This window comes from Myotis myotis, unplaced genomic scaffold, assembly GCF_014108235.1.
Source record: "Myotis myotis isolate mMyoMyo1 unplaced genomic scaffold, mMyoMyo1.p scaffold_m19_p_12, whole genome shotgun sequence".
In the NCBI taxonomy this organism is placed as follows: Eukaryota; Metazoa; Chordata; class Mammalia; order Chiroptera; family Vespertilionidae; genus Myotis; species Myotis myotis.
In genome coordinates, this window is record NW_023416316.1 from 53,166,893 (window position 1) to 53,175,346 (window position 8,454).

General features: G+C 39.3%; 1 pseudogene; it reads left to right on the forward strand.

Moving 5' to 3' along the window:
• Positions 1-1,049: 1,049 nt before the first annotated feature.
• On the forward strand, positions 1,050-4,558 carry LOC118666801 (annotated as a pseudogene).
• Positions 4,559-8,454: the final 3,896 nt, after the last annotated feature.

Genomic DNA, 8,454 nt, shown 5'->3' on the forward strand with positions numbered 1-8,454 from the left:
AAATTAAAGTAATTATCTCCTAGAATAAAACTGTGATATATCAAAATATAATACAGTGGGGCCTTGACTTACGAGTGTCCCGACTAAGGAGTTTTTTGAGATACCAGCTGTCTCTCGGCTAATTTTTTGCATTTAGTTGATAGAGTAATTTGAGTTAACGAGCTCCGTCTCAGAACGAGTTAAACTTGTAAGTCAAGGCCCCACTGTATAACACTTTTAGACTATGTAAATGTTTTTCCATTCATGTATGTGTACCTCTTGCCCTGTCTCTTCCCATTCTCTCTTGTGGTAGAGACATACCCAGAACACATCATTTAAACCTAAGTAAAAAATAGATCCATGAACACAAGTCATACATGGAAAAACCAAACTAGGCCTGGGGGTGGGGGGGGACACCTATATTAGATATAAATAGATTTCACTGCAATAAAGATTTTAATATTGTAAATAATGCTCAAAAAAGATTATAAAACCATTATTTTTCCTGTAACTTTTATTTAAGATAAATAGGGTTTCTTAGGGAGAAAAACATAGAAATCAGACAGCTTCTCAGGTGCCCATCTTTAAGATCACAAAGTGTCAAGTTCTTAATCAGAAGATCACTGATCTCACAATACCAGGAGCATAAAAAGATAAAGGAAATCACAGGAAACAGACAAATAATTTCCAGTTTTAGAAGCCTGATCCTGTCAGCTTCTGCTCCAAATGTTCTTCTTCACTACAGTGCTTTCTGGTTTTGGATTTCACATGCAAAGCATCTTCAAAATAATAGACACGGAGACATATTGCTTCAAACAGGTAGCTTCAGGCTTTGGAACACATCCATTTGAGGTGACACACTGTATATTAGTAGTTAAAAATCTATCTTAATTATTATCAATATATGATTTAGCCTTTATATTTTTTAATTTAGTTGTTTGTTCAGTTTAATGGTCTTAAACTACATAGTTATGTTCACTCAAACAAAGGAAATTAGATACACTTAATACAATCTCCTATGTTCTTTTGTAAACTCTAAATTTTAAAAACATTAGGATTTGAGAGAGACCATGATGGCGGCAGCACTTGGGCCCCCAGAAGTGATCGCCTAGCTGGAGAACGCGGCCCAAGTTCTCACGGCACCTCCTTCCATGGTCAACAATGAACAACGCCAGCATGCAGAGCACATATTCTTATCATTTAGGAAATCGAAGTCACCATTTGCAGTTTGCAAGCATATTTTGGAAACAAGCAAGGTGGACTATGTCCTCTTTCAAGCTGCCACGGCCATCATGGAGGCAGTGGTCCGAGAGTGGATTCTCTTGGAAAAGAGCAGCATTGAGTCACTGAGAACATTCCTTTTAACTTACGTCTTACAGAGGCCCAACCTCCAAAAGTATGTTCGGGAACAGATGCTCTTAGCAGTAGCAGTAATTGTAAAATGAGGCTCACTAGATAAATCATTTGACTGCAAGAGCATTTTTCATGAAGTCAGCCAGTGGATCAGTAGTGGCAATCCCACTGTGCAAACTCTGGCCTGTTCTATTCTGACTGCACTATTGAGTGAATTCTCAAGTCCAAGTAAAACCAGCAACATCTGACTGAGCACGGAATTCCATGGCAACTGCAAAAGAGTTTTCTAGGAAGAAGACCTTCGTCAGATCTTCGTGTTAACCGTGGAAGTTCAGCAGGCGGGAAAACCTCAATGCTCAGATGTCCTCAGTGTTTCAGTGCTACCTCTCACTCGCCAATCAGGTCGAACTGGAACTTTCTTCCTCCAAATTTGGGCAGACATTATATAGCCATGTTTGAATCCTCACAAAATGTGCTGTTGAACCAATGGAGTCCTGGCAGGAGGCCCTTCTGGCCAGCAGAGTCATGGAGCTTTTCTTTACAGTACATCGAAAAATCAGAGAAGATTCGGATATGGCACAAGATTCTCTGCAGTGCCTCGCCCAGTTAGCTTCTTTGCAGGGACCTGTCTTCCCTGATGAAGGAGCACAGGTTGACTACCTGGCACACTTCATTGAGGGTTTATTGAGTACTATCCATGGAATTGAAATAGAAGATTCTGAAGCTGTGGGGATCTCCAGCATCATCAGCAACCTGCTAACTGTGTTCCCTCGAAACATCTTAACTGCCATTCCAAGTGAGCTTTTCTCGTCCTTTGTGAACTGCCTCACACACCTCACTTGTTCTTTTGCTGCTTTGGAAGAAGTGCTTGATAAAGATGACATGGTCTACATGGAAGCATATGACAAGTTGCTGGAGTCCTGGCTGACTTTGGTCCAAGATGACAAACATTTCCATAAAGGCTTCTTTCCCCAGCATGCAGTTCAAGTCTTCAATTCCTATATTCAGTGCCACCTGGCCACTCCAGATGGCACAAGGAATTTACTGCCAGTGGTGTGACCTCTCGTGAGGAAGAGGAAATAAGTGAACTTCAAGAAGATGACCAAGACCAGTTTTCAGATCAACTAGCCAGTGTAGGAATGCTAGGAAGATTTGCCGCAGAGCACTGTATACCTCTTCTGACAAGTTTATTAGAAGAGTAACAAGGCTCCACGGTCAGTTACATCGACATCAGCAGCAGTTACTTGCTTCACCTGGTTCAAGCACCATTGCCAGCAAAATACTTGATGAGCTATATGAAGATATTCACTGGCTTATTTTAGTTACAGGCTACCCCTTAGCTGATGATACTCAGGGAGAGACTCCGCGAATACCTCCAGAAATAATAGAATATTCCATGAAGCATTCATCTGAAGTTGACATTAATACAACACTTCAAATTTTGGGATCTCCAAGAGAAAAGGCCTCTTCAATTCCAGGGTACAACAGAACAGATTCTGTGAATAGGCTGTTATCTGCTGTTCTCAGAGTTTCGGAAGTTGAGTCTCGAGCAATAAGAGCAGATCTCACTGATCTGCTAAGCCCTCAAATGGCAACGATATTGTTTGGTTTCTAAAACGCTGGGCGAAGACTTATCTCCTGGTGGATGAGAAGCTATATGATCAGATAAGTCTACCATTCAGTACAGCATTTGGAGCAGATACTGAGGGTTCCCAGTGGATTATTGGCTGCCTCTTACAGAAAGTCATCAGCAACCTCTCGATGTGGAGTAGTGGGCAGGACCTTGCAAGTGACACTGTGCAGCTCCTTGTCACTTTGGTGGAAAGAAGAGAAAGGGCAAACCTAGTAATCCAGTGTGAAAACTGGTGGAATTTAGCTAAACAGTTTGCCACCCAAAGCCCTCCTCTGAATTTTCTGTCCAGTCCGGTGCAGAGGACGCTGATGAAGGCCCTTGTCCTGGGAGGTTTTGCACAGATGGACACAGAAACCAAACAACAGTATTGGACTGAGGTTCTTCAGCCATTGCAGCAGCGATTCTTACGGGTAATAAATCAGGAAAACTTCCAGCAGATGTGCCAGCAAGAGGAGGTCAAGCAGGAAATCACTGCCACGCTAGAGGCCCGATGCGGCATTGCCAAGTCTACCCACATTGACAACGTCGTGATCCTTTTTAATTTCCTAATGGACTTCCTCACCAATTGCATTGGATTGGTGGAAGTTTACAAAAATGCCCCCGAGACTGTCAATCTCACAATAGAAGTTTTTGTTGAAGTTACACATAAATAGATGTTATCTTGGAGAGTCCAAAGCGAAGAACTTATATGAAGCTTGCCTCACTTTGTTGCAAGTATATTCTAAGAATAATTTGGGGCGGCAGAGAGTGGATGTCGCAGCGGAGGAGGAACAATATCAGGACCTACTTCTTATTATGGAACTTCTTACAAACCTTCTGTCAAGAGTTCATAGACTTCAGTGATACAGATGAAGTGTTTAGGGGACATGAGCCCGGGCAAGCAGGTCTGTGTCAGCAGCGGATATTGTTTTATATGGAGTCAACCTAATTCTGCCCTTGATGTCACAAGATCTTTTGAAGTTTCCAACACTTTGTAATCAATACTACAAATTAATTACATTTATTTGTGAGATTTTTTCCTGAAAAAATACCACAGCTTCCTGAAGACCTTTTTAAAAGTCTGATGTGCTCTCTAGAACTGGGAATGACTTCAGTGAGCTCGGAGGTTTGCCAGCTGTGCCTGGAGGCCCTGACACCATTGGCTGAACAGTGTGCAAAAGCTCAAGATACAGACTCACCACTGTTTCTAGTGACACAGCACTTTCTGAAGCTGGTTTTTGAAATGCTGGTGCTGCAGAAGCACAGCACTGAGATGACGACAGCAGCCAGTGAGGCGTTCTACACGTTGGTGTGCCTGCACCAGGTGTTCAGAAGTTCACTTCCTGAGATGATGCCCATCCCAGTAAGGGGCCTTTCTGACATTTGATTTCCTGTTATTACTAGGAAAATACGCCGAGTACTCTGAATTGGTTGAAACATTGCTGTCAAGTCAACAAGACCCAGTTATTTACCAGAGATTAGCAGATGCCTTCAACAAGCTCACTGCAAGCAGCACCCCTCCTACGCTGGATTGGAAACAAAAGATGGCTTTTCTAAAGAGTTTGGAAGAATTTATGGCCAATGTTGGTGGTCTCCTTTGTGTACAATAAAGAACAAAACTCTATGCTTAATTTAGATCCTTTCTGCAAAGTGCACTGAATTGCTAAAAGTTGACTTGAGTCTCATCCTGTCCTTCAGTTTCTTGGCCATTGGGGTTTTGGAGAGCTTGACATGTAACGAATGCAGTTGAGACAGGAGAGCTCAGCCTCAAATCAGCGTCTATTAGATGTTACCACAGTTGGTCATAAGTATTCTGTAGGTTTTGAATGGTGATTTAACATTTTCAAAAGGAAATATATGTGCAAACAGATAAGGGCACCATGAAATCATGATCAGTGCCTTTTCCCTCTTTGTCAAACATTAGGTGACTAGCCAAAGTTTAAAATTTTCGTTGTGAAATATTAGGTGGCTATGTTCGGTGATGTTTCTCAAACTTTGTCCGTGGACCACCTGCAGCGCTGAGAAACTGGACCCAACCGAGGCCATCATTGTCAGAATTTCTGTTTGTGGGCTCTGGGTTTTTTCATTTTAATAAACTCCTCCCCTCTGTCACCCCCCCCCAAAAAAAAAATAGGATTTGAGACTACTAATATATCTTCTCTAGTACATAAAAGAAACATTACCAGCAGTTTATAATTTTACACTCTACCCTAACATCAGCAGGTAAAACATTTTTTAACACCAGACTTTTAAATTGCCTCACATCAGAACTTTTCACAGAAAACTTTTTTACTCGCCTTTACTACCAGGCTGCTAACTATCTGCAGTTTGGAGTAAGTTGGCATTATCTCCTTACCATAATTTAATAATTTTTGGCATATATCTAAGATGGAAATTGTTGGATCTTATGGTAATTTTGTTTAAACATTGGTGTAACATAATGGAATAAAATAGGATTTATAGAAATTTTCTGATATTTGCAACTATAGTAAAACAAAGATTTATATTTTTGATATTTATTTTATATATTTAAATGCCATTTAACAAAAAAATTAACCAAAAAAATGAGCTTGCGTGTCACCTCTGACACGCGTGTCATAGGTTCGCCATCACTGCTCTAGATCTACCCATGTTGTCACAAATGGTAAGATTTCTTTTTTTTATGGTTGAACAATATTCCATTTCTTATATGTATCACATAGTCTTTATCAATTTGTGTATTGATTGGAGCATTTTTGTATGTAGTCACTGAAGTCTGTTTCAGTAACTTAATGGACTGCTTAGTGTTTTGGAAGAGTTCTCTTCAATGTCTAGAACCAGAAAAAAAATATTTTAAATTAGAAAACTTAAAATCTGGTTATAGACTCCTGAAACAATATATTCTGTTTTGTCCAAAGCAGCTAGAATTAATTATCTTTTGAGACTACAAATCAGATTATGCCATTTCTCAGCATAAATCTATCTATAGATGTGTATAAGCCTCTAGTACAGCAATTTTCAACCTGTGTGCCACAAAAATTTTAAAACATGCAATACCTGACTGTTTAGTCAGGGCCCCTGACCTTTTGTCCCTTAGATTGTCAAATAAAAAATTGGTAACAGCCATCACAACAGTAGCAGTCTGGGATAAATGAATCAAAAATACATATTTTTTGGTGTGCAGTAGAAGTTTAGTCATTTGTTTGTGTGCCATTAGTTTAAAAAGTGCTACTCTTATACTTTAAGTAATTCCCTCTCTACCTCCCAATGGCATCATCAACATTTCATCCTTCACCTTTTGTTAATCCACAATACTAGCCTACTTCGGTTCCTTGAACAGGCAAACATGTAAAAGCATCTTTATTGTTGGCTTGTAAAAATTAGAAACCAGAACAAATGATAAGAAAATGTCAAATTAGCACATGCTCTAGGAATTCCAGGAGATTAAAATATACTTCACGATAGGCATTAATTTGAACTGGTCCTTATTGGATGCTTAATTTTTAGCCACCTCACAAAAGTGGAATGGGGATACAGGTTGCGGACCCCACATTTTTAAGTGCTCATTTACGGGAATATCATTGATGAATACACCTTTGTACCCTGGGCTCTTCATACAGTAACATTAATTACAACAACCTCCTTCACTAGAACTGAATGCAGTCTTATAGTTCCTCTCATTATAGCAAGCTAGGTATCCACTACCACCGATGGTAGCTGATATTAATCGCTCATTCTTAATGCATGAAAAATGGTAAGTAGTTTGATTAGAGTTTATAATACTGAATGACAGTAGTGGAAATAAATGCAAAACAGAAGACAAAATATGGAGAATTTGAAAACTCAAAATTTAGTTCAAAGTGTAAAAGACCATATAATATAGCTCATAGAACTCAGTAAAATGAACATAATAATACTTTTAAAGATAAGTATGAAATTCTGTTTTATATATGTAATGTGATTGATATCTATGATTTAATTTAATATCAGAAAGCTTTTGAAAAATAAATGCAGGGTAATGGGATCACACTGAGTGGAGGCTTGATCATGGCATAATTGGAATTAGAAAATGTCAGTTATGAACAATAATATCTGTGTGATAATTTGAAAAATTTAAATCTCACACATTTCTTTTAAATAGTGACTTCATAGCCAACTGAGCTGCAACTGATTTAATCAGATTTACCATTCAGACACTTAGCATCATAAGAGGAATACTATACTAGGAAAATATTTCTGCAGTCCAAAATATCAATGTGATACAATTATATTTTGTTTTAAAATAGCAGGTAGAAGTCCAGTTGGGTAGCTCAGTTGGTTAGAGCATCATCCTGATATGCCAAGGTTATGGGTTCGATCCCCTGTCAGGGCACATGCAAGTATCAACCAATAAATGCATAAGTGGAACAACAAATCAATGTTTCTATCTCTCTGTATAATCAATTCATATACATATTTTTTCAAATAGCTGATAAATGCATTGTGCTGGAAAGTGTCACATCAAGAAAAGTAACTACATTTGCAATTAGCTATGGAATATGATCGGCTGAGAATGAACAGAGATTCAGGTAAGCTGGGTTTGGGAGCCTGATTAATGCTAAGAGTCACATTCTACAGGAAGCATAAACTGAGTTGTAAATCAAATTTTATGAATGGATTGCCATGCGACATAATTCTCTACCGCTTACTCTGCTTGTCTCTATGCACAAAGCTAAAATTGCTACTCTTGAAATATAGCTATCCACTTTTCCTTTGAAATTTACATGCCTTGTTTTAGGTATTACCCTTTCCAACTATATCCTAGTAAAGTATCATTTGCATTGTCTCTCCATAGATCATTTCTATTTGACAGTTATTAGCAGTTTCCTCTTGTGAAAATACAGATATACATATCCAGCATGCTGTTATTTATATGATCAAATAAGAATAAGTCCACAATATGTTTTTTGTAGGGACTAAGCTTTAGTAACATACAATTATTGGGAACTATGTATATTACTATAATAATTAGAAGTATAATTTCCAGTATCCTTTTTTGTTATTTATACTAAACTAGTGGCACCGAGCATGGATTTGTGCACATTGAAAGGAAATTAGAAAGTGGCCGGCAGGGTTGGACTGGACGAGATGGGCCGGCTGCAGCTGGGCCAGTGCCAAGGGCATCTGTGGAGTTCGGTCCCTCGGCCTGGCCTACAGGGATCAGGCTGAAATCGGCTCTTTGACATCCCCTGAGGAGTCCCAGGGGGTGGTTCACCATAGTTCGGCAGCTCCTGCCTTGAGCGTCTGCCCCCTGGTGGTCAGTGCATATCATAGTTCATGGTCGGTCGGTTGCTTAGCCTTTTATATATATAGATACTGTAAGGTATGTATATTTGTTTATACTTTAAAGTCATAACAATCACTGCATTATCAACATTTATAAAAGGCTAATATGCAAATCGATGGAATGACTGGTCGCTATGATGTGCACTGACCACCAGGGGGGCACACGCTAAACACGGGAGTGCTGCTCAGCCAGAAGCCCTGAGCAG